Raw genomic sequence first — 25433 nt, 5'->3', positions numbered from 1 at the left:
ACATATATTTGTGTGTATATATGGTTTTTCTCTGTCTTTTGTGTTTTTCATCCCTGTTCCTGCACATATCTCCATTTCTTTCCCTGGCCGTATCTTTATGCCTGTCCTTATGTCTCTTAGCCCCACCCCTATACGTGTTTTTATGTTTCCTGTGTATATCTATTTCTGTCTCTGTTTAATCTTATCCACCATTTCTGACCTTGTCTCAGCCATAATGTATTTTTGTGTCTTTGTTTGTCCCCTTGTATTTCTTAGTTGTTTCCCAGTTGGGAATAATAAAAATCCCTTGTAAACTTCCACCTAGGGCTAGATTTTTCTCCACTTTGTATGTATGTATATATGTGTGTGTGTGTGTATATATATATGTATATGTGTGTGTGTATATATATATATATATATATATATATATATATATATATATATATATATATATATATATATATATATATATATATACACATACGGCTCATACATTTTTAACATATTTGTCGAGCACTGCAAATTTTTGGCTATTAATGACTTTTTAATATTGTGCAACTTGCATTAGAAGGTAACTTCATTGCATACCCAACTTATCAGGCTCATTTTATTGTATCATACTTGGGTATAGTTCACTTTACCTGGAATAATTATTATGGCACATTTTTCTTGTGATAATTCACTGTGGTGCTATATCTAGTATGTCTGTGACACATTCTCACAGTGCTATACACTATCTGGCACTTCCTCATTACACATTTATATCAATTCTATCTAGCATTTGTGCTTTTTGTAATAAAATCCTAATCAGAAGGTTTGTGTCTTTGCAAATTAATATATTATTATTTAGTTTTCTACTTTGTTTTGTTGTTGTCTTGCCCATGGCCCAGCAAATGCCAAGGGTGGCTCTGGTCTCTTAGGCTCAGCTGCTTTCACATGAAAAAAGACGGGTGTAAATGCTTGAGAAGAAACAGCAGGCGGATCGGCTGCCTTTGTGATATCATCACATGCAAATACGTTTGCAGCAAAGTATTCTGGGATTTTTTCTTTTCTTATGGGCATTGATTAACGAAAGGATTTTATGTCATAATAAAAGATTCTGAGGGCTTGCCTGACACTTAACCATGGAGGCTTTTGAATGTATTTATCTCTCGGTCAGCTGTGCGTGGAAGAACAGAAGCTCCCTTATGTTTAGCAAGTAGCGCTGGAGAAGCAGTCTGCCTGATTGTCACTACAACTCATACTTACCTGGCAGGGGAGATACCATGATCATGAAGGTGGTTCTCCCAGGGCGAGGCTCATCCATTGCACTTCGGTTGGGTTGACCCTTGCGATTTCCCCAAATGTGGGAGACTCGACTGCATAATTTGTGGTAGTGGGGGACTGCGTTCGCGCTTTCCCCTGATTATTCTTTGTTAATGATAGTTTTCTTAACCTATTGCTGTAAACAACATCGTTTCATTCTCTGCATCCCTCCTGGCCACGTGCTTTCAAGTGTTGTGTTGTATATGTCCAAACTATTGGACTGAGGATTGCTCTTTCTTCCTGTTCAGATGCCTGGGATGCAGAAAATAAATTATTCGGAAAGTACATATATAGTTAAACTTGCTAACTATATGTTTAGCAAATTTTAGCTTTTTATTCCTGCTTCTGTGAGTATTATCCGCAGTGCTGGCACTCCCCCATGAAAGGGCTGAGCTGTGCTTTAGTCTAGCACGCCCAACCTCCAATCATAGGCTAAATGCAAATTCCTATGTCAAATGAGCATTAGAAATTTGCCTGCACAACAAATCCTCTCTAATCCTTGCTAAACTGTAAAAATACATCATTTTTAAAAATTCCTATCTGTAATAAAAGTCAGAGCTTTGACTGCAGACATTGGCTCTGTAAGATTGATGAGACTGGGACAGGCTGAAGAAAGGCAAGACAAGCAGAGAGATCACTTCAGCTAAACTTCTCACAGCGTGTATTGAGCATATCAGGAGGACTACGTACTTGTGCCAACACAGACATCATTTGACCTGAAATTCTTACCTCTATATTTCTGCAGTGAGAATCTGTTTTGTTGTAAGTACGTAGTCCTCCTGATATGCTCACTACACGCTGTGAGAAGTTTAGCTGAAGTGATCTCTCTGCTTGTCTTGCCGTTCTACTGCCGTTTTCAGTCTCATAAATCTTACAGAGCCGATGTCTGCAGTCAAAGCTCTGACTTTTATTACACATAGGAATTTTTAGCAGGCAATGCAGGGCAGCCACGGCATCTGAGCAAGTAAACAGCTATACAATGTCAGGCACAGCTTATCAGGCAGCTTGTTGCAAAAGCTTTAGGAGAGGACAGCACATGCACAATGCACTAAGGGGGAGTAACAGCAAACTGGCCGTGCGGCCAGAACATTTTCTAAGGGGTTTAGGCAAAGTGCATTGTATACAGACATTTCAAAAAAAATATTTCTAAATACAGAGCATGATTAAAACAGAATGTTCAGCACCACTATACGAAATTATTCCTGCTATTGTGTTTAAAAATTGAACACTTTTTGGGTAAACTGTCCCTTTAAATGCCATCTGTGCCACCGGAGTGCTGAAGCTGATGTTGTGCAGCTATAATGGCAGTCAGAGGCGTAACTAGAAGCCAGAGGGCCCAGGTGCAAGAATCTAAGAAGCCCTCCCCAATTTGATACATATGTTGTTGTTTTTTTACATTTAACACAGAAAAAAAAGTGAATCAGATTACATGTCTGCAAAAGGAGGTACTCTGTGCCCACAGTCTGTGAGATGGTCTGACCCCCTATTACTGTATATAGTGACACTGTTTAACCCACCAGTACTGTATATAGTGAGTCAGTGACACAGTCTGTAATCTGTCGGTGAGATGGCTGGCCTGACCCTACCCGCCCCAGTACTTTATAAAGTGACCACAGTAGTCTGTGACATGGTCCAGCCCCCCATACTGTATATAGTGGTACTGCATAGACTGACACTGTTTATCCCCCGTTCCCCCATGCTGTAGTAACAAGGTCTGTAATTTGCTGGTTCCACAAACATACACACATACATACATGCATAAATATACACACACACAGTCACATACATACACACACATACATAAACACCAATAGGTAAAACATAAACACTAACCCTTGTAGTCAGAGACACTAGTGAAGCATCATGTCACACTCACATATCAGTGCAAGCAGTGGCAGGTCAACGTTTTTTATTGTAAATTTTTTTTTTTTTTTTAAGCTGGGCCCCCATCCTTAGGTGATCAGTCACAATTGCGACCTCTGCACCCCCTGTAGTTTTGCCCCTGATGGCAGTGATACTCTATTACATGTCTGTTCGGGTCAGTTCTTTTGCATACAATGAGACAGGTGATAATGCTTGTGAACTGACAGCAGACAGTACAGTGTTTACAAAAGACAAGGGGGAAAAAACCAGACCCCAGCAGCCAAACCAAAGAGGCTAGTGATGAAAATGATTTAACTCCTGATAACTTTGAAAGTGAACCAGCCTGCCTGTCAGGGGGAGACAGTGAATTACCACAGGGATCCAGGCAAAAAACAACACAGCTTGCATGGAGAAATAACAGTGAAGAAATGTTTGCAGAATTCTCCAGTGAAGGAGAAGCAGAGGAAATTCCCAGTGATGATGAAGAGAAGGAAATGGAGTTTGAATCAAAAACTTCCAAAAGAAAAGAGAGAGAGGAGGAGGAGGAGGAGGGGAATGAGACATGCACCAAATTAGGCCATTTGGTGACCGGGAGAAGGAAAAGTGCTGGGAGGAAAAAAAAGCTAATCTAAGCAGCGTCAAAAGACCCACAAGATTTACACAATGGGGCATATCTTTCAAGCTCCGTATAGAGCTTGATGCCCCGTGTTTCAGGCGAGCCTACAGGCTCGCCAGAAACAGCAGTTATGAAGCAGCGGTCACAAAGACCGCTGCTCCATAACCTGTCCGCCTGCTCTGAGCAGGCAGATACACATCGCCGGAAATCAACCCGATCGAGTACGATCGGGTTGATTGACACCCCCTGCTGGTGGCCGATTGGCCGCGAGTCTGCAGGGGGCGGCTTTGCACCAGCAGCTCTTGTGAGCTGCTGGTGCAATGCTGAATACGGCGAGCGTATTTCTCGCCGTATTCAGCGAGCTCTGGCGGAACTGATCCGCAGTGTCGGATCAGGTCTGCCAGCCCTTGATAAATAGGGGCCAATGTCCTTATCTATACAGACAGTTAATGTAAGAGGAATGAACCAGAAGGTGAAGTGCTGTGCTATAATGGAGGACTGTAAAAGCTCTGACTGTGATGTGATTTTCTTACAGGAATGCGGCATTACACACTCCCGAGATTACAAAAGCTACAGAAATCTTTGGAAACAAGGACCATCTTGCTGGTCAGGCTGCAATGAGAACAGAACAGCAGGTATTGGGATACTCTTTAAAAACGAGTTCTCTATTAAAGGCATAGATGAGATTATACCAGGGCGATTTATGGGAGTAACTGTAGAATACAGGGGAAGTAAAATCCACATGATAAATGTATATGCAGCTCCAGAAATTCACTCCAGAACAGAGCTGTTAAAGACTTTGAGACTATATGTTGCAGGAAGAACCAATGTAATTGTGGCAGGAGATCTAAACTGCATATATGACCTAAAGGACAGACAAAGTAATACACCGGACAATAAAACATTGGACAAAAGCTCTACTACTCTCATGAAACTAATGGAAGATCTGTCTTTAACAGATGCTTTTAGAAAGATCCACCCAGATGCAGAAGGGTACACTTGGAGCAATAATACAGGGAACAGAAAGTCACGGATTGACTATATACTAGTTTCAAAGGATAAATGTAGAGAAATCAGACTTGAAATTAGCATGGTTCACAGATCAGAGGAAACTGCATGCTGTGATCAAAGTGCCACTGACAGTAAACAAAGGCAAAGGGACATGGAAAATAAATAACACTGTGTTACTCAACCCCCAAATACAGGAAAAATACAGAAAACAATATGAAAAATGGAAGACACTTCAGGATGACTTCAGCAGCAAAAGTGAGTGGTGGGAAGAAATAAAAAAGAGAACGAAAATCTTTTTCATTCAGCAATGTAAATGGATAACAAGCAGTGCAAAAAAAGCCTGTGATAGATGGCTTCACAAACTTCAAGGTTTATATAACCTACCACAAGCTGGCTGGGATGTGGGAAAGGAAATTGAGGAATATAAATTAAAAGTGGCAACACTAGAGAAGGAAAAGGCAAAAAAGATAATTTTTCAAAGTAGGAGGAAGATGAGAAATGTACAAGGTTCTTTTTTGAGAGAGTTGGGAAAAAGAAAACACTGTTCACAAAAATGGAAAATTTAGATGGGATTCTAGTAGAGGACACAAGCGAAATGCTTGAGTTAACTAGACTGTACTATGAGAACTTATAGAAGCCTCAATACACATCAGACACAGATATAGAGGACTTTTGTGCAGCGATCCAAAATGAGTTAGACAAAGAACAACAACAGAATCTAGAAGAACCTATTTCTATTAAAAAAATGGAATTAGCTATTGGACAGCTGCACTGTAATAAAAGCCCGGGTTCTGACGGACTATCAATAGAATTCTATTCTGTCTTTTGGGAACTATTAAAAGAAAATTTAAAAGATGTATATCAGGAAGTGCTCTAAAGAGGATTGTTAACAAAAACAATGTATGAGGGCCAGATTGTATTAATCTACAAAAAGAAGGGTTGTAAACAACAGTTTAAAAATTGGAGACCAATAAATTTACTGAACACGAACTATTAAATCCTGACAAAAGTAATTTAATTTTAACCGCATTTAGCAGGTAATCAAAACGGTCACACACCCAGATCAGACATGCGGAATACCGGGCAGATCCACTTCAGAGAACCTTGTCTTAATCAGGGAAATATTAGAATATTGCAAGGAGGGATGCATCCCCCTAGCACTAATGAGCTTAGACCAAGAGAAAGCTTTTGACAGACTAAGCCACGACTATCTTTTCAAAGTTCTGGAAAAGATCAGCCAATCAGATTGAGCTCGCATTCTATTGGCTGATCGGAACAGCCAATAGAATGCGAGCTCAATCTGATTGGATCAGCCAATCCGATTGAACTTGAATCTGATTGGCTGATTCAATTAACCAATCAGATTTTTCCTACCTTAATTCCGATTGGCTGATAGAATCCTATCAGCCAATCGGAATTCGAGGGACGCCATCTTGGATGACGTCACTTAAAGGAACCTTCATTCGTCAGTAGTTGTCGGTAGAAGAGGATGTTCCGCGCAGGAGGTCTTGAAGATGGAGCCGCTCCTCTTCGGATGGATGAAGATAGAAGATGCTGCTTGGATGAAGATGTTTGCCAGTCCGGATGTCCTATTCTGCCCGGATAGGATGAAGACTTCTGCCGCTCCGGATGTCTTCTTTTGGTCCATCGCTGCTCGGCTGAGTGAAGACGACGCAAGGTAGGGAGATCTTCAGGGGGGTAGAGTTAGGTTTATTTAAGGGGGGTTTGGGTTAGAGTGGGGGTATGTGGGTGGTGGGTTGTAATGTTGGGGGGTGGTATTGTGTTTTTTTTACAGGCAAAAGAGCTGATTTCTTTGGGGCATGCCCCGAAAAAAAGCCCTTTTAAGGGCTGGTAAGGTAATAGAGCTGTTAACTATTTTAATTTAGATTAGGGTAGGGAATTTTTTTATTTTGGGGGGCTTTGTTATTTTATTAGGGGGCTTAGAGTAGGTGTAATTAGCTTAAAATTCTTGTAATCTTTTTTTATTTTTTGTAATTTAGTGGGTTTTTTTTTTGTAATTTAGTTTAGTTTATTTAATTGTAGGTACTTGTAGTTAATTGATTTAATTTATTTATTGATAGTGTAGTGTAAGGTTTAATTTTAACTTAGGTTATTTTACAGGTAATTTTGTAATTATTTTAACTAGGTAGCTATTAAATAGTTCTTAACTATTTAATAGCTATTGTACCTAGTTAAAATAAATACAAAGTTGCCTGTAAAATAAATATAAATCCGAAAATAGCTACAATATAATTATTCGTTATATTGTAGCTATATTAGGGTTTATTTTACAGGTAAGTATTTAGTTTTAAATAGGAAGACTTTAGTTAATAATATTTAATTTATTTCGTTAGAATAAAATTATATTTAATTTAGGGGGGTGTTAGGGTTAGACTTAGCTTTAGGGGTTAATACATTTATTAGAGTAGCGGTGAGGTCCGGTCAGCAGATTAGGGGTTAATACTTGAAGTTAGGTGTTGGCGATGTTAGGGGGGGCAGATTAGGGGTTAATACTATTTATTATAGGATTTGCGAGGGGGGAGTGCTCCGGTTTAGGGGTTAATACATTTATTATAGTGGCGGCGAGGTCTGGTCGGCAGATTAGGGGTTAATAAGTGTAGGTAGCGGCGACGTTGGGGGCGGCAGATTAGGGGTTAATAAATATAATATATGGGTCGGCGATGTTAAGGGCAGCAGATTAGGGGTACATAGGTATAATGTAGGTTGTGGCGGTGTACGGAGCGGAAGATTAGGGGTTAATAATATAATGCAGGTGTCAGCGATAGCGGGGGCGGCAGATTAGGGGTTAATAAGTGTAAGGTTAAGGGTGTTTAGACTTGGGGTTCATGTTAGGGTGTTAGGTGCAGACTTAGAAAGTGTTTCCCCATAGGAAACAATGGGGCTGCGTTAGGAGCTGAACGCTGCTTTTTTGCAGGTGTTAGGGTTTTTTTCAGCCTAAACTGCCCCATTGTTTCCTATGGGGATATCGTGCACAAGCACGTTTTTCAAGCTAGCCGCTCCTGTAAGCAACGCTGGTATTGAGAGTTGAAGTGGCGGTAAATATGCCTGTACGCTCCCTTTTTGGAGCCTAACGCAGCCCTTCAGAGAACTCTAAATACTAGCGTTATTTAAAAGGTGCGGGGGGGGGGGGGAACACGCGTAGCTAACGCACCCCTTTGGCCGCAAAACTCTAAATCTAGCCGACTGAGAGCAAAACTGATACAAAGATACATAGGAAACAGCTCTAAATGTGTTCGGGAACAGTGTCAAAGAGAAGAAACCTCCTTACATACACTGTGGGAATGTTCTTACGCACAGAGAGTATGGAAAAGAAGCCTCCCGTGGCTAAAGACATTTGGTCTGGACACTATTAATGTTAAAAATGTAATACATGGGATTAAGACACAAGAATTAGATGCTGCTAAATGGACAATATGCTGGCAGGTAATCACATGTGTTAAGGATGCACTGTTACAGGCCAGGAATAGGCTTCATATGGATAATATATATCTACTCAGTAGAGAGGCCCTAAGTAAGGCAAAAGGTATCTACAAAGAACTCTACAACCATCATAATAGATAAATAGCAAAGTTTCTTGTTTTCTCTTCATGCCTGTTTAAATTTATACAACTTCTGGAATTTGTAAAATGATATAGTGAGATGTTTTTTTGCTTTTATACGTTTCATAAATAAATGTATTTTATTAATAAAAAATAAAAAAGGTGGTTCACCGGTTGTGCTGACCCCTGTGATTTCCCTAAATGCAGGAAACTCGACTGCATAATTTGTGGTAGTGGGGGGCTGCGTTCGCGCTTTCCCCTGATTTTTCATTGTAAAAGATAGTTTACTTAGCTGTTTCCTATATTAATCCCTTAACATCCATGATATACTATTCTATTTTGCATGGACATACACAGGACAACATTGAAATTTTGTCATCAACCAAACATAATCACACTGTCTATTAGCACACAAGGAAGAGTTTATCCGGTGTTAGAGTAGCGGAGCTTTACATTTAAACTTAAAGGGACAGTCTACAATAGAGTTTTTATTGTTTTAAAAGATAGATAATCCCTTTATTACCAATTCCCCAGCACAGTTCTATTACTATACTTTTTACTTCTGTGATTACCTTGTATCTAAGCCTCTTATGACAGCCCCCTGATCACATGACTTTTTATTTATTATCTATTGACTTGCAATTAGTGCTGTGTTGTGCTAAATCTTAAATAACTCCTCGGGCGTGAACACAATGTTATCAATATAGCCCACATGAACTAGCAGTCTCCTGTTGTTAAAAGCAAATACAAAAGCATGTGATTAAGAGGCTGTCAATAGAGCCCTTGAAACAGGCAGAAATTCAGAGGTTTAAAGGTTATAAAGTATATTAATCTAGATATATGAAATGTTTACCACTGTGCTTTATATAACTTAATTAACTATTCCCTTATCTGGCCCAATCTTATCTGTGTGGGATTGATATATAAGTCCTAAAAGGATACATTTGTTGATAGTTGCCATGGGATTTCACACTGTTGAAGATGTTTTTGTCCGGTGTTGATTGTAGACAAAATGATCCCCAAATCAATAATAATATTGAAGGTAGACTGAATATATAGACAACTATAGGAGTATTGCCTAATTGTAATAATCATATGAGACATCGTATTAACGATTCTTTGTGTATTTCTCTTTTTTTAATAATAATAATAAAGGGAAAAAAATAAAGTATATTAATCTAACAGTGTTGGTTGTGCACAGCTGGGGAATGGGTAGCAAAGGCATTATCTATCTTTTTAAACAATAACAATTTTAGCATAGACTGTCCCTTTAACTATAAATAAATAAAGGAGACAAACTGCACATTTCTCTGTCATACCGTTCTAAACACCTTTCCAAATGACTTCTGTTATCAAATTTGCTTCATTCTGGTGAGCCAATGACAAGAGTAATATATGTGCAGCCACCAGTCAGCAGCTAGCTGCCACCAGTGCATTGCTGCTCCTGAGCCTACCTAGGTATGCTTTTCAACAAAGTATATGAAGAGAACAAAGTAAATTAGATATCAAGTAAATTGGAAAGTTGTGTACAATTGCATGTTCTATCTGAATAGTTAGACATTGTTTTAGACTTTATTGTCCCTTTGATTGACAAAAAGTTCTGTGTTTGGAAATTAGGAAAACAAAAATAAAATAAATCCCCTCTGAGGAGCAAAGTATTAGACGTAGGACAATCTCTCAAGGTGTCTAAACTATTGGACTGAGAATCGTTCTTACACCTGGTTCAGTTGCTTGTGACATAGAAACTGTGTTACTTACAGAGGGCTTGATAACAAATGCTAAGTTACCTAAATACCATCTGTGCCACCAGAGTGCTGAAGCTGATGTTGTGCAGCTGTAATGGCAGTGATACTCTGTGAGATGTCTGTTCGGCTCAGTTCTTTTACACCAATGAGACGGGTGATAATGCTTGTGAAGAAACAGCAGGCAGCCTTTGTGACATCATCACATGCAAATATGTTTGCTGCAGTGTATTCTGGGAGTGCTGATTTCTGTTTTTTTTGTTTTTTTTCATAGTGAAAGATTCAAAGGGTTTGTTTGATCCAATTTAGAGGAGGAAGCATTGGAATGTACTTATCCCTCTGGTCAACTATATGCGGAAGAAAAGGAGCTCCCTTATATTTAGCAAGTAGCGCTGGAGCAGTGGTCTGCTCGATTGACTCTACAACTCATACTTACCTGGCAGGGGAGATACCATGATCATGAAGGTGGTTCTCCCAGGGTGAGGCTCATCCATTGCACTCCGGGTGTGCTGACCCCTGCGATTTCCCCAAATGTGGGAACTTGACTGCATAATTTGTGGTAGTGAGGGACTGCGTTCGCGCTCTCCCCTGATTATTCTTTGTAAATGATAGATTTCTTACCCTGCTACTGTGTACAACACAATTTCATTCTTTGCAACTCTCTTGTCTTGACAGTGTGAATTCTCCGCCTGTAATTTGCACCTTAACAGTGACTGTGCATATTGTTTTGCCAGCTTTTTTCACAACTGATTTTTGAAGGCAGAGCCAATAGGTCACTAGCAGCGCAGCCTATTGTCTGATTAAAGGGACAGTATACACCAATTTTCATTTAACTGCATATAATAGACATTACTATAAAGAAGAATATGCACAGATACTGATCTAAAAATACAGCATAAAACCTTTTAAAAACTTACTTAGAAGCTCCCAGTTTAACACTGTTGAAAAGATTAGCTAGAACACTGACTGAAAGAGGTTGTATACCAAAAAGAGAAGACACTTCCCCGTCCTCTGAATATAAAACGACTCTTTACACAAACAGGAGCAAGCTGGAGTAGGTATACATCAGTATTCTTCTAAAAATGTGGGCTTGGTTAGGAGTCTGAAAATCAGTGCAATGTTATTTAAAAATAAGCAAAACTATACATTTTTTATTTTAAAAAAACCCTGTATAGGCTATATAAATGGATCATTTACAAAACCTTTTATGCATAGAAAAATCTAGTGTATAATGTGCCTTTAATGGGACAATACACATAACTTGTAATAACAATATTTCTCCAACATAGGTGTGTCCGGTCCACGGCGTCATCCTTACTTGTGGGATATTCTCTTCCCCAACAGGAAATGGCAAAGAGCCCAGCAAAGCTGGTCACATGATCCCTCCTAGGCTCCGCCTACCCCAGTCATTCTCTTTGCCGTTGCACAGGCAACATCTCCACGGAGATGGCTAAGAGTTTTTTGGTGTTTAAATGTAGTTTTTATTCTTCAATCAAGTGTTTGTTATTTTAAAATAGTGCTGGTATGTACTATTTACTCTGAAACAGAAAAGAGAAGAAGATTTCTGTTTGTAAGAGGAAGATGATTTTAGCAAACGTTACTAAAATCGATTGCTGTTTCCACACAGGACTGTTGAGATGAAGTAACTTCAGTTGGGGGAAGCAGTTGGCAGACTTTTCTGCCTGAGGTATGACTGGCCACATTTCTAACAAGACTTTGTAATGCTGGAAGGCTGTCATTTTCCCTATGGGGACCGGTAAGCCATTTTCTTAGATTAAGTAAAAGAATAAAGGGCTTTATAAGGGCTTAAAAAACTGGTAGACATTTTTCTGGGCTAAAACGATTACTTTGCTAAGCATATTTGGCAGATTATAACTCTTTATAGTTATTATAATCTTGGGGATTGTTGTTAAAAAACGGAACTAATGCGCAGTTGTTTTTGGAAAGCAAGGCATGCAGATGTGAGGATGTGCAGATGTGAGGAGCTAAGAACCACTGAAAAAGCTTATAGAAGGCGTCATTTGGTATCGTATTCCCCTCTGGGCTTGGTTAAATGTAAAAACGGCTCCGGTTCCGTTATTTTAAGGGTTAAAGCTTTCAAATTTGCTGTGCAATACTTTTAAGGCTTTAAGACACTGTGGTGAAATTTTGGTGAATTTTGAACAATTGCTTCATGCTTTTTCGCATATTCAGTAATAAAGTGTGTTCTGTTTAAAATTTAAAGTGACAGTAACGGTTTTATTTTAAAACGTTTTTTGTGCTTTGTTGACAAGTTTAAGCCTGTTTAACATGTCTGAACCATCAGATAAGCGATGTTCTATATGTATGAAAGCCAATGTGTCTCCCCATTTAAATATATGTGATAATTGTGACATAGTGTCCAAACAAAGTAGGGACAATGATGCCACAGATAATATTGCCCAAGATGATTCTTCAGATGAGGGGAGTAAGCATGGTACTGCATCATCCCCTTCTGTGTCTACACCAGTTTTGCCCACACAAGAAGCCCCTAGTACATCTAGTGCGCCAATACTTATTACCATGCAACAATTAACGGCTGTTATGGATAATTCTATTGCAAATATTTTATCTAAAATGCCTACTTATCAGAGAAAGCGCGATTGCTCTGTTTTAAACACTGAAGAGCAAGAGGACGCTGATGATAACGTTTCTGACATACCCTCACACCAATCTGAAGGGGCCAGGAGGGAGGTTTTGTCTGAGGGAGAAATTTCAGATTCAGGAAAAATTTCTCAACAAGCTAAACCTGATGTTGTAACATTTAAATTTAAATTAGAACATCTCCGCGCACTGCTTAAGGAGGTATTATCTACTCTGGATGATTGTGACAATTTGGTCATTCCAGAGAAATTATGTAAGATGGACAAGTTCCTAGAGGTTCCGGTGCCCCCCGATGCTTTTCCTATACCCAAGCGGGTGGCGGACATAGTAAATAAGGAATGGGAAAGGCCCGGCATACCTTTTGTTCCTCCCCCTATATTTAAGAAATTATTTCCTATAGTCGACCCCAGAAAGGACTTATGGCAGACAGTCCCTAAGGTCGAGGGGGCGGTCTCTACTCTAAACAAACGCACTACTATTCCCATAGAAGATAGTTGTGCTTTCAAAGATCCTATGGATAAAAAATTAGAGGGTTTGCTTAAAAAGATGTTTGTTCAGCAAGGTTACCTTCTACAACCAATTTCATGCATTGTTCCTGTCACTACGGCAGCGTGTTTCTGGTTCGAAGAACTAGAAAAGTCGCTCAATAAAGAATCTTCGTATGAGGAGGTTATGGACAGAGTTCAAGCACTTAAATTGGCTAACTCTTTTATTCTAGATGCCTCTTTGCAATTAGCTAGATTAGCGGCGAAAAATTCAGGGTTTGCTATCGTGGCGCGCAGAGCGCTTTGGCTAAAGTCTTGGTCAGCGGATGTGTCTTCCAAGACAAAATTGCTTAACATCCCTTTCAAGGGTAAAACACTGTTTGGTCCTGATTTGAAAGAGATTATTTCAGACATCACCGGGGGAAAGGGCCACGCCCTTCCTCAGGATAGGTCTTTTAAGGCTAGAAATAAGCCTAATTTTCGTCCCTTTCGCAGAAACGGACCAGCCTCTACTTCTACATCCTCTAAGCAAGAGGGTAATACTTCTCAACCCAAACCAGCCTGGAGACCGATGCAAGGCTGGAACAAGGGTAAGCAGGCCAAGAAGCCTGCCACTGCAACCAAAACAGCATGAAGGGATGGCCCCCGATCCGGGACCGGATCTGGTGGGGGGCAGACTTTCTCTCTTTGCTCAGGCCTGGGCAAGAGATGTTCAGGATCCTTGGGCACTAGAAATAGTTTCTCAAGGTTATCTCCTAGAATTCAAGGAACTACCCCCAAGGGGAAGGTTCCACAGGTCTCAATTATCTTCAAACCAAATAAAAAGACAGGCATTCTTACATTGTGTAGAAGACCTGTTAAAGATGGGAGTAATTCATCCAGTTCCAATAGGAGAACAAGGGATGGGGTTTTACTCCAACCTGTTCATAGTTCCCAAAAAAGAGGGAACATTCAGACCAATTTTAGATCTCAAGATCCTAAACAAATTTCTCAGGGTTCCATCGTTCAAAATGGAAACCATTCGAACGATCCTTCCTACCATCCAGGAAGGTCAATTTATGACCACGGTGGATTTAAAGGATGCGTACCTACATATTCCTATCCACAAGGAACATCATCAGTTCCTAAGGTTCGCTTTTCTGGACAAGCATTACCAGTTTGTGGCACTTCCATTCGGATTAGCCACTGCTCCGAGAATTTTCACAAAGGTACTAGGGTCCCTTCTAGCGGTTCTAAGACCAAGGGGCATTGCAGTAGTACCGTACTTGGACGACATCCTGATTCAAGCGTCGTCTCTGTCAAAAGCAAAGGCTCATACGGACATCGTCCTAGCCTTTCTCAGATCTCACGGATGGAAAGTGAACATAGAAAAAAGTTCTCTTTCCCCGTCAACAAGAGTTCCCTTCTTGGGAACAATAATAGACTCCTTAGAAATGAGGATTTTTCTGACAGAGGTCAGAAAATCAAAACTTCTAAGCTCTTGTCAAGTACTTCATTCTGTTCTTCGTCCTTCCATAGCGCAGTGCATGGAAGTAATAGGATTGATGGTTGCAGCAATGGACATAGTTCCTTTTGCACGAATTCATCTAAGACCATTACAACTGTGCATGCTCAGACAGTGGAATGGGGATTATACAGACTTGTCTCCGACGATTCAAGTAGATCAAAGGACCAGAGATTCACTCCGTTGGTGGCTGATCCTGGACAACCTGTCACAGGGAATGAGCTTCCGCAGACCAGAGTGGGTCATTGTCACGACCGACGCCAGTCTGGTGGGCTGGGGCGCGGTCTGGGAACCCCTGAAAACTCAGGGTCTATGGTCTCGGGAAAAATCTATTCTCCCAATAAACATTCTGGAACTGAGAGCGATATTCAATGCTCTCAAAGCTTGGCCTCATCTAGCAAAGGCCAAATTCATAAGGTTTCAATCAGACAACATGACGACAGTTGCATATATCAACCATCAGGGGGGAACAAGGAGTTCCCTGGCGATGGAGGAAGTGACCAAGATAATTCAATGGGCGGAGGATCACTCCTGCCACTTGTCTGCAATCCACATCCCAGGAGTGGAAAATTGGGAAGCGGATTTTCTGAGTCGTCAGACATTCCATCCGGGGGAGTGGGAACTCCATCCGGAAATCTTTGCCCAAATAACTCGATTATGGGGCATTCCAGACATGGATCTGATGGCCTCTCGCCAGAACTTCAAGGTTCCTTGTTACGGGTCCAGATCCAGGGATCCCAAGGCGACTCTAGTAGATGCACTAGTAGCACCTTGGACCTTCAACCTAGCTTATGTATTCCCACCGTTTCCTCTCATTCCCAGGCTGGTAGCCAGGATCAATCAGGAGAGGGCTTCGGTGATCTTGATAGCTCCTGCGTGGCCACGCAGGACTTGGTATGCAGACCTGGTGAATATGTCATCGGCTCCACCATGGAAGCTACCTTTGAGACAGGACCTTCTTGTTCAAGGTCCATTCGAACATCCGAATCTGGTTTCCCTCCAACTGACTGCTTGGAGATTGAACGCTTGATTTTATCAAAGCGTGGGTTTTCAGATTCTGTAATAGATACTCTGATTCAGGCTAGAAAGCCAGTAACTAGAAAAATTTACCATAAGATATGGAAAAAATATATCTGTTGGTGTGAATCTAAAGGATTTCCATGGAACAAGATAAAAATTCCTAAGATTCTATCCTTTCTACAAGAAGGTTTGGAGAAAGGATTATCTGCAAGTTCTCTGAAGGGACAGATCTCTGCGTTATCTGTTTTACTTCACAAAAGGCTGGCAGCTGTGCCAGACGTTCAAGCGTTTGTTCAGGCTCTGGTTAGAATCAAGCCTGTTTACAGACCTTTGACTCCTCCCTGGAGTCTTAATCTAGTTCTTTCAGTTCTTCAAGGGGTTCCGTTTGAACCCTTACATTCCGTAGATATTAAGTTATTATCTTGGAAAGTTTTGTTTTTGGTTGCAATTTCTTCTGCTAGAAGAGTTTCTGAGTTATCTGCTCTGCAGTGTTCTCCGCCCTATCTGGTGTTCCATGCAGATAAGGTGGTTTTGCGTACTAAGCCTGGTTTTCTTCCGAAAGTTGTTTCCAACAAGAATATTAACCAGGAGATAGTTGTACCTTCTTTGTGTCCGAATCCAGTTTCAAAGAAGGAACGTTTGTTACACAATTTGGACGTAGTCCGTGCTCTAAAATTCTATTTAGAGGCCACTAAAGATTTCAGACAAACATCTTCTTTGTTGTTTATTCTGGTAAAAGGAGAGGTCAAAAGGCAACTTCTACCTCTCTTTCTTTTTGGCTTAAAAGCATTATCCGATTGGCTTATGAGACTGCCGGACGGCAGCCTCCTGAAAGAATCACAGCTCATTCCACTAGGGCTGTGGCTTCCACATGGGCCTTCAAGAACGAGGCTTCTGTTGACCAGATATGTAAGGCAGCGACTTGGTCTTCACTGCACACTTTTGCCAAATTTGATACTTTTGCTTCTTCAGAGGCTATTTTTGGGAGAAAGGTTTTGCAAGCCGTGGTGCCTTCCATTTAGGTGACCTGATTTGCTCCCTCCCTTCATCCGTGTCCTAAAGCTTTGGTATTGGTTCCCACAAGTAAGGATGACGCCGTGGACCGGACACACCTATGTTGGAGAAAACAGAATTTATGCTTGCCTGATAAATTACTTTCTCCAACGGTGTGTCCGGTCCACGGCCCGCCCTGGTTTTTTTAATCAGGTCTGATGAATTATTTTCTCTAACTACAGTCACCACGGTATCATATGGTTTCTCCTATGCATATTTCCTCCTGTACGTCGGTCGAATGACTGGGGTAGGCGGAGCCTAGGAGGGATCATGTGACCAGCTTTGCTGGGCTCTTTGCCATTTCCTGTTGGGGAAGAGAATATCCCACAAGTAAGGATGACGCCGTGGACCGGACACACCGTTGCGTTGGAGAAAGTAATTTATCAGGTAAGCATAAATTCTGTTATTTCTGTTGTGTTGCTATAGAAAGGCAAATCAGCCAAGTCTACATGTTTTAAAAACTTGTTAACATCCTTTTTACTGCAATTAATTTTCAGTAGCCAAACTCCTCCCACTGCTTGACTGATTTGGAGGAGCCAATCTGGGCATTAGTCTGCAGTCAATAAGGCTAGCCACACTCATAATGTTAGTTTAAAATAGTGTTTTCCTTTAGTAATCAGTTAAATTCAATTAGGGAAAGATATGTAGCCGGGTTCATCTTAATTAATCAGCAGGGTTTATTTCAAGATCTGAGAATTTGAAAAATCGTCATTTTCAGATCTAAATTAAATGTAAAGGGGGCAAAATAAACTTTTCTGCAAAGCTATATCATTAGGCATCACTAAACATTTTAGGGGTGCAACTAATGGTTATTTTCATAATTGATTAATTGGATGATTATTTTTTCTATTAATCGGATAAAACAATCCTATATTTAAAATAAAATCCACATAGTGAGAGTTATAAATATAAAGTTCAGACTAAAACTTTACATTAACACAACTGTTTGTCCAATTTTTGAACTGGCAGAATAACACATTTTTATAATCGAGCAAAAACAAAACAAAACAATGAACCGTTTTAAAAGAGGTAGAACTGTTAATAACATTTTGTTATCCACTCTCTCAGAAACTTTGCATTGAAATGCAAAAATTACAACATGACCACATGCTTCTGGCTGAGGCTGCCTCTCTTTTGGCAAGCTATTTTATGTGCAGCAGTGAAGAGGCACTCAGATGGTGTTGAAGTGCCTGAGATGCATAAGTAGGGTTTTTGCCAATTTCACCAAGGTGGGATATTTATCTGCAAAGGGCCTCTTAAAAAAGTAAGCCTGGACTTCATTCTAACATAAAAATATCTTGAATATCTATATGCAATGGTAAATAACCAGATATAGAGGTTAGGGAAAAAAATATCTAGTCCGCTCTTAAAATAATAGATATATACTTATTGAGGTGGAATTTGGTATATATTACAATTAATAAAAAATATTAAAAAAAAGAAAATTCAAAAGCTCTAAGGACTGTATATTAATAACAGGACAAAGCCTTACGTATTTATCTATAGAGTACATATAATCAGCAATAGCAAGCAATCTGCTAATAATTGTGCAAACAGATAATAGTGCACATAAATTCAAATAACAACTTCCATCAATCTAGGGTTAGGTGTAAATAACAAGCTCGGCACTATATCATGCAAAGCATAGACCCAAATCACCTGATTTATTATAAACAATCCAAATGACTCCTATTTTATTTCTGGGTTTACATAAGCCAGGAGTAGTGATAAACTTAATAATGTCCTGAAAAAGTGAAAAGTAAACATCTGTATACGTCTTTTAGGCTAAGGCCATAACCATAAAACACAATACCATGTGCAGGAGTTCATCGGAGTAAAGCAGTTGGTGTCATGCCGTGCCGCTCTAGCCGTTGCTAGGGGTGCAGCGTCTCCTTCCCTCCTCGTTGCGAGGGGCTGTATCTGATGCGTGCGGTGTTGACGTCATCGCCGCACCGCATGCTCCCTTCTTCTAATGCCGGTCCAGACATCTGTAGCGTGAATCCTGCGCCTATGTAAGCTTCTATCAAACGATCTATTACTGCCCAAGTATAGGTGTTACTTCTTGTACTCCTGGGAGTGATAGATCGTTTTTCTTATTGCCTTTCTGTGTTTTGAACCCTGCCTGTCTGACTACTCTACCTGTTTAACCCCTTAATTGCTGGACTGATATATTGCTGCTGAACCCTGCCTGTCTGACTATTCTACCTGTTTAAGCCCTAAATTGCTGGACTGATATATTGCTACTGAACTTTGCCTGTCTGACTACTCTGCTTTACCGTTGCCAAACCCTGGCTGCCTGACCACTCTAGTGGTTTGTCCTTGGACTGCTTTACTGTTGCTAAATCCTGCCTGTCTGACCATTCCAGTGATTTGCCTTGCCATTGGTGACTGTCCTGCCTGTGGTGAGTGCCGCTCTCCTCATCTTACTAACTTTCTCTGCTCTGGGATATTCCCTATCATTCCGGCTCGACGCTGGGATAACAGGACTACTGGCCGAGTTCGGTCTGATAGAGGGGTATAGCACGAGCATTACATTTGGTGCTGTGCACAGACCAACTAATTGCAAACCGACTAATCGATTATGAGATTTGTTGACAACTATTTTCATAATCGATTATATTGATTATATCGATTTGTTGTTGCAGCACTAAAACATTTTCTGTATAAACCTTGGTTTCTCTTGTAAGGTGTATCCAGTCCACGGATTCATCCATTACTTGTGGGATATTCTCCTTCCCAACAGGAAGCTGCAAGAGGATCACCCATAGCAGAGCTGTCTATATAGCTCCTCCCCTAACTGCCACTCCTAGTCATTCTCTTGCAGCTCTCGACAAGGGAAGTAGCTAGAGATATGTGGTGAATTAGTGTAGTTTATCTTCAATCAAAAGTTTGTTATTTTTAAACGGTGCCGGCGTTGTACTGTTTTTTTACCTCAGGCAGAAATTAGAAGAAGAATTTGCCTGAGGTTTTTGATGATCTTAGCAGATTGTAACTAAGGCCCACTGCTGTTCTCACACATAACTGAAGAGTATGGGGAAACTTCAGCTCAGAGAACGGCCTGCAGAATTAACTGCCCTGAGGTATGTTCAGTATATTTTTTTCTAGAGGATGATAAGAACTAGAAAATGCTGACAGTGCCTGATATAGTTAAGGTAAGCCTGATTGCAGTGATTTAATAACGACTGGCATCATGCTTGCAGTAAAGGGTAATTTTCATATTACTTTCTATTATGGCTTAGTATGTAAAACGTTATATATATATATAAAAGAACGTTTTTTACTGAGGTGATAAATCTTTATTTGGGGCCTAGTTTTCCACATGGCTGTTATTTTACTCCTAGGAATAGTTTTTTAAGGCCCTCTGACTTTGAGTGCATGGTGGGAGGGGCCTATTTTCGCACTCTAATTGCGCAGTTGTTTTTTACATTCTGAGACATCCAGCTTCCCTGAAAGAGTCCCCTGTCATATTGGACCTCTGTAAAGGGTTTTTGTGCCTACAAAAGTCGTTTTATGGGAAGGTAGGAGCCACAGTAGAGCTGTGGCACTTTGCTTTGTGTTTTTTTGCTTAGTTTTTGAACCTGAGGGGTTAATCATCCATTTGCAAGTGGGTGCAATGCTATTTTAGTCTATTATATACACTGTACAAATTTCATAGAGTTAACTGCTTTTTTCACTGTTTTGCAGTTTTTGTGTTTGTTTTTTTCCCTTAAAGGCACAGTACCGTTTTTTTATATTTTGCTTTTTCACATTAATTAAAGTGTTTTCAAAGTTTTCTGGTCTCATTACTAGTCTGTTAAACATGTCTGACATAGAGGAAACTCCTTGTTCATTATGTTTAGAAGCCGTTGTGGAACCCCCTCTTAGAATGTGTACCAAATGCACTGATCTTACTATAAGTTATAAAGACCATATTCTGGCTTTAAAAGATTTATCACCAGAGGAAATTGACAAGGGGGAAGTTATGCCGACTAACTCTCCCCACGTGTCAGAGCCTTTAACTCCCGCTCAAGGGGCGCCAAGTACATCTAGCGCGCCCATTGCGTATACTTTACAAGACATGGCGGCAGTTATGAATCATACTCTTACAGAAGTATTGTCCAAACTGCCAGGGTTACAAGGAAAGCGAGACAGCTCTGAGGCTAGAAAAAATACAGAGCTCTCTGACGCTTTAGTAGCTATGTCCGATATACCCTCACAATGTGCAGAAGCTGAAGAAGGAGAGCTTTTATCTGTGGGTGATTTTTCTGACTCAGGGAAGACACTTCAACCTGATTCTGATATGTCTACATTTAAATTTAAGCTTGAACACCTCTGCATGTTGCTCAGGGAGGTTTTAGCAACTCTGGATGACTGTGACGCCATTGTAGTCCCAGAGAAATTGTGTAAATTGGATAAATACTACGCAGTGCCTGTTTACACTGATGTTTTTCCAATACCTAAGAGGTTTTCAGAAATTATTACTAAGGAATGGGATAGTCCAGGTGTACCGTTCTCTCCCCCTCCTGTTTTTAAAAAGATGTTTCCCATAGATGCCGCTACACGGGACTTGTGGCAAACGGTCCCTAAGGTGGAGGGAGCAGTCTCTACTCTAGCGAAGCGTACAACTATCCCTGTCGAGGACAGTTGTGCTTTTCTAGATCCAATGGACAAAAAATAAGAGGGTTACCTTAAGAAAATTTTTATTCAACAAGGTTTTATTCTCCAGCCCCTTGCATGCATTGCCCCTGTCACTGCTGCTGCGGCCTTCTGGTTTGAGTCTTTAGAAGAGGCTCTACAGGTAGAAACCCCATTTGATGATATCCTTGACAAGCTTAAAGCTCTTAAGCTAGCCAATTTATTTGTTTCTGACGCCGTTGTTCATTTAACCAAACTAACGGCTAAGAACTCAGGTTTTGCTATTCAGGCGCGTAGGACGCTATGGCTTAAATCCTGGTCAGCTGACGTTACTTCAAAGTCTAAGCTTCTCAACATTCCCTTCAAGGGGCAGACCCTATTCGGGCCTGGACTGAAGGAGATCATTTCTGATATTACTGGAGGAAAAGGTCACGCCCTTCCTCAGGATAGGTCCAACAAATTAACAACCAAACAGCCTAATTTTCGTTCCTTTCGAAACTTCAAGAGTGGCGCAGCTTCAACTTCCTCTAATACAAAAAAAGAGGGAAATTTTGCCCAGTCCAAGCCGGTCTGGAGACCCTAACCAGGCTTGGAACAAAGGAAAGCAGGCCAAAAAACCTGCTGCTGCCTCTAAGACAGCATGAAAGATCAGCCCCCGATCCGGTAACGGATCTAGTAGGGGGCAGACTTTCTCTCTTCGCCCAGGCTTGGGCAAGAGATGTCCAGGATCCCTGGGCGTTGGAAATTGTGTCCCAGGGATATCTTCCACAAAAGGAAGATTTCATCTCTCACAATTATCTGCAAACCAGATAAAGAGAGAGGCATTCTTACATTGTGTTCAAGACCTCCTAGTTATGGGAGTGATCCACCCAGTTCCAAAGGAGGAACAGGGGCAAGGCTTCTATTCAAATCTGTTTGGTCTGAAGGTTCCCTCTTTCTTGGGAACCACAGTCTTAGATCTCAAGATCCTAAACAAATTTCTCAGGGTCCCATCCTTTAAGATGGAGACTATTCGAACCATCCTACCTATGATCCAGGAGGGTCAATATATGACTACCATGGACTTAAAGGATGCTTATCTGCACATTCCGATAAACAGAGATCATCATCGGTTTCTCAGGTTCGCCTTCCTAGACAGGCATTACCAGTTTGTGGCTCTTCCCTTTGGGTTAGCTACGGCACCAAGAATCTTTACGAAGGTTCTGGGGTCACTCCTAGCGGTCCTAAGGCCGCGGGGTATAGCAGTAGCCTCTTACCTAGACAACATTCTAATACAGGTGTCGAATTTTCAAATCGCCAGGTCCCATACAGACATTGTTCTGGCATTTCTGAGGTCGCATGGGTGGAAAGTGAACGAAGAAAAAAGTTCTCTATCCCCTCTCACAAAAGTTTCCTTCCTAGCAATTCTGATAGATTTTGTAGAAATGAAGATTTACCTGACAGAGGCCAGGTTGTCAAAACTTCTGAATTCCTGCCGTGTTTTTTATTCTACTTCTCGCCCTTCAGTGGCTCAGTGTATGGAAGTAATCGGCTTAATGGTAGCGGCAATGGACATAGTGCCGTTTGCCCGCCTACATCTCAGACCGCTGCAACTCTGCATGCTCAGTCAGTGGAATGGGGATTACACAGATTTGTCCCCTCTACTAAATCTGGATCAAGAGACCAGGGATTCTCTTCTCTGGTGGTTATCTCTGGTCCATCTGTCCAAGGGTATGACCTTCCGCAGGCCAGATTGGACAATAGTAACGACAGATGCCAGCCTTCTGGGCTGGGGTGCAGTCTGGAACTCCCTGAAGGCTGAAGGCTTGTGGACTCAGGAGGAGACACTCCTTCCGATAAACATTCTGGAACTAAGAGCGATATTCAATGCTCTTCAGGCTTGGCCTCATCTAGCTGCGGTCAGGTTCATCAGATTTCAGTCGGACAACATCATGACTGTAGCCTACATCAACCATCAAGGGGGAACAAGGAGTTCCCTAGCAATGTTGGAGGTTTCAAAAATAATTCTATGGGCAGAGGTTCACTCTTGCCATATATCAGCTATCCATATCCCAGGAGTAGAGAACTGGGAGGCGGACTTTCTAAGTCGACAGACTTTTCATCCAGGGGAGTGGGAACTCCATCCGGAGGTGTTTGCACAGTTGATTCAACTTTGGGGCAAACCAGAACTGGATCTCATGGCGTCTCGTCAGAACGCCAAGCTTCCTTGTTACGGATCCAGGTCCAGGGATCCCAAGGCAGCGCTGATAGATGCTCTAGCAGCGCCTTGGTCTTTCAACCTGGCTTATGTGTTTCCACCGTTTCCTCTGCTCCCTCGTCTGATTGCTAAGGTCAAGCAGGAGAGCGCTTCGGTGATTTTGATAGCACCTGCGTGGCCACGCAGGACTTGGTATGCAGATTTGGTGGACATGTCATCCCTTCCACCATGGACTCTACCGCTGAGGCAGGACCTTCTACTTCAGGGTCCTTTCAACCATCCAAATCTAATTTCTCTGCGTCTGACTGCTTGGAGATTGAACGCTTGATTTTATCAAAACGTGGTTTCTCCGAATTGGTCATTGATACCTTAATTCAGGCTCGAAAGCCTGTCACCAGGAAAATCTATCATAAGATATGGTGTAAATATCTTCATTGGTGTGACTCCAAGGGTTACTCATGGAGTAAAGTCAGGATTCCCAGGATATTATCTTTTCTCCAAGAAGGATTGGAGAAGGGATTGTCAGCTAGTTCCTTAAAGGGACAGATTTCTGCTCTGTCTATTCTTTTGCACAAGCGTCTGGCGGATGTTCCAGACGTTCAGGCGTTTTGTTAGGCTTTAGTTAGAATCAAGCCTGTGTTTAAACCTGTTGCTCCGCCATGGAGTTTAAATTTAGTTCTTAAAGTTCTTCAAGGGGTTCCGTTTGAACCTCTGCATTCCATAGATATTAAGCTTTTATCTTGGAAAGTTTTGTTTTTGGTAGCTATCTCTTCGGCTCAAAGAGTTTCAGAGTTATCTGCCTTGCAGTGTGATTCCCCTTATCTGATCTTCCATGCAGATAAGGTAGTTTTGCGTACCAAACCTGGGTTTCTTCCTAAGGTGGTATCTAATAAGAATATCAATCAGGATATTGTTGTTCCGTCACTGTGTCCTAATCCTTCTTCAAAGAAGGAACGTCTATTACACAATCTTGACGTGGTTCTTAAAGTTTTATTTACAAGCTACTAAAGATTTTCGTCAAACATCTGCATTGTTTGTTGTCTACTCTGGACAGAGGAAAGGCCAAAAGGCTTCAGCAACTTATCTTTCCTTTTGGTTAAGAAGTATAATCCGCTTAGCTTATGAGACTGCTGGCCAGCAGCCTCCTGAAAGAATTACAGCTCATTCCACTAGAGCGGTGGCTTCCACATGGGCTTTTAAAAATGAGGCTTCTGTTGAACAGATTTGTAAGGCGGCGACTTGGTCCTCGCTTCATACTTTCTCTTGTAAGGTGTATCCAGTCCACGGATTCATCCTTTACTTGTGGGATATTCTCCTTCCCAACAGGAAGTGGCAAAGAGAGCACACAGCAGAGCTGTCCATATAGTTTCCCCTCTAGCTCCACCCCCCAGTCATTCTCTTAGCCGGCTCTAAGCAATAGGGTCTCTCTCTGGAAGGGTAAAGTGAATGTGGTGTTAGATTTGTAGTTTTTGTTCTACAAGCAAAAGTTTGTTATTTTTAAATGGTACCGGTTTGTACTATTTACTCTCCAGCAGAAAAGGGATGAAGATTTCTGCAGAGAGGAAAATGATTTTAGCATGTTGTAACTAAAATCCACTGCTGTTCCCACACAGGACTGAGGAGTACAAGAAAACTTCAGTTGGGGGGAACGGTTTGCAGATTAGGCTGCAATAAGGTATGTTCGTTCAGCCATTTATTTCTAGACAAGACTGTGATAATGCTAGAAAAGGACTGATAAGATCCCCATGAGGGAAGGGTAAGCTTTATTCAGAGACTAAGTATGGAATTACAAGCTTACATTATAGGGCTAATTTATGCTGGTTGACACTTTTTTATGGGTTGACACTTTTTTATGGCAAACG

General features: G+C 41.1%; 2 non-coding genes across 2 annotated transcripts; both read left to right on the top strand.

Annotated features, from left to right (window-relative positions):
* Positions 1 to 1219: 1219 nt before the first annotated feature.
* On the top strand, positions 1220 to 1383 carry LOC128650509 (U1 spliceosomal RNA). Its single transcript, XR_008400806.1, has one exon. It is a non-coding gene; the product is annotated as a U1 spliceosomal RNA (small nuclear RNA).
* A 9121-nt stretch (positions 1384 to 10504) lies between these two features.
* LOC128650542 (U1 spliceosomal RNA) lies at positions 10505 to 10667 on the top strand. Its single transcript, XR_008400837.1, has one exon. It is a non-coding gene; the product is annotated as a U1 spliceosomal RNA (small nuclear RNA).
* The last annotated feature ends 14766 nt before the right edge of the window (positions 10668 to 25433 follow it).

This window comes from Bombina bombina, chromosome 2 (assembly GCF_027579735.1).
Source record: "Bombina bombina isolate aBomBom1 chromosome 2, aBomBom1.pri, whole genome shotgun sequence".
NCBI lineage: Eukaryota > Metazoa > Chordata > Amphibia > Anura > Bombinatoridae > Bombina > Bombina bombina.
The sequence above is the reverse complement of the archived record's forward strand: the minus strand, read 5'-3'. Positions and strand labels throughout refer to the sequence as shown.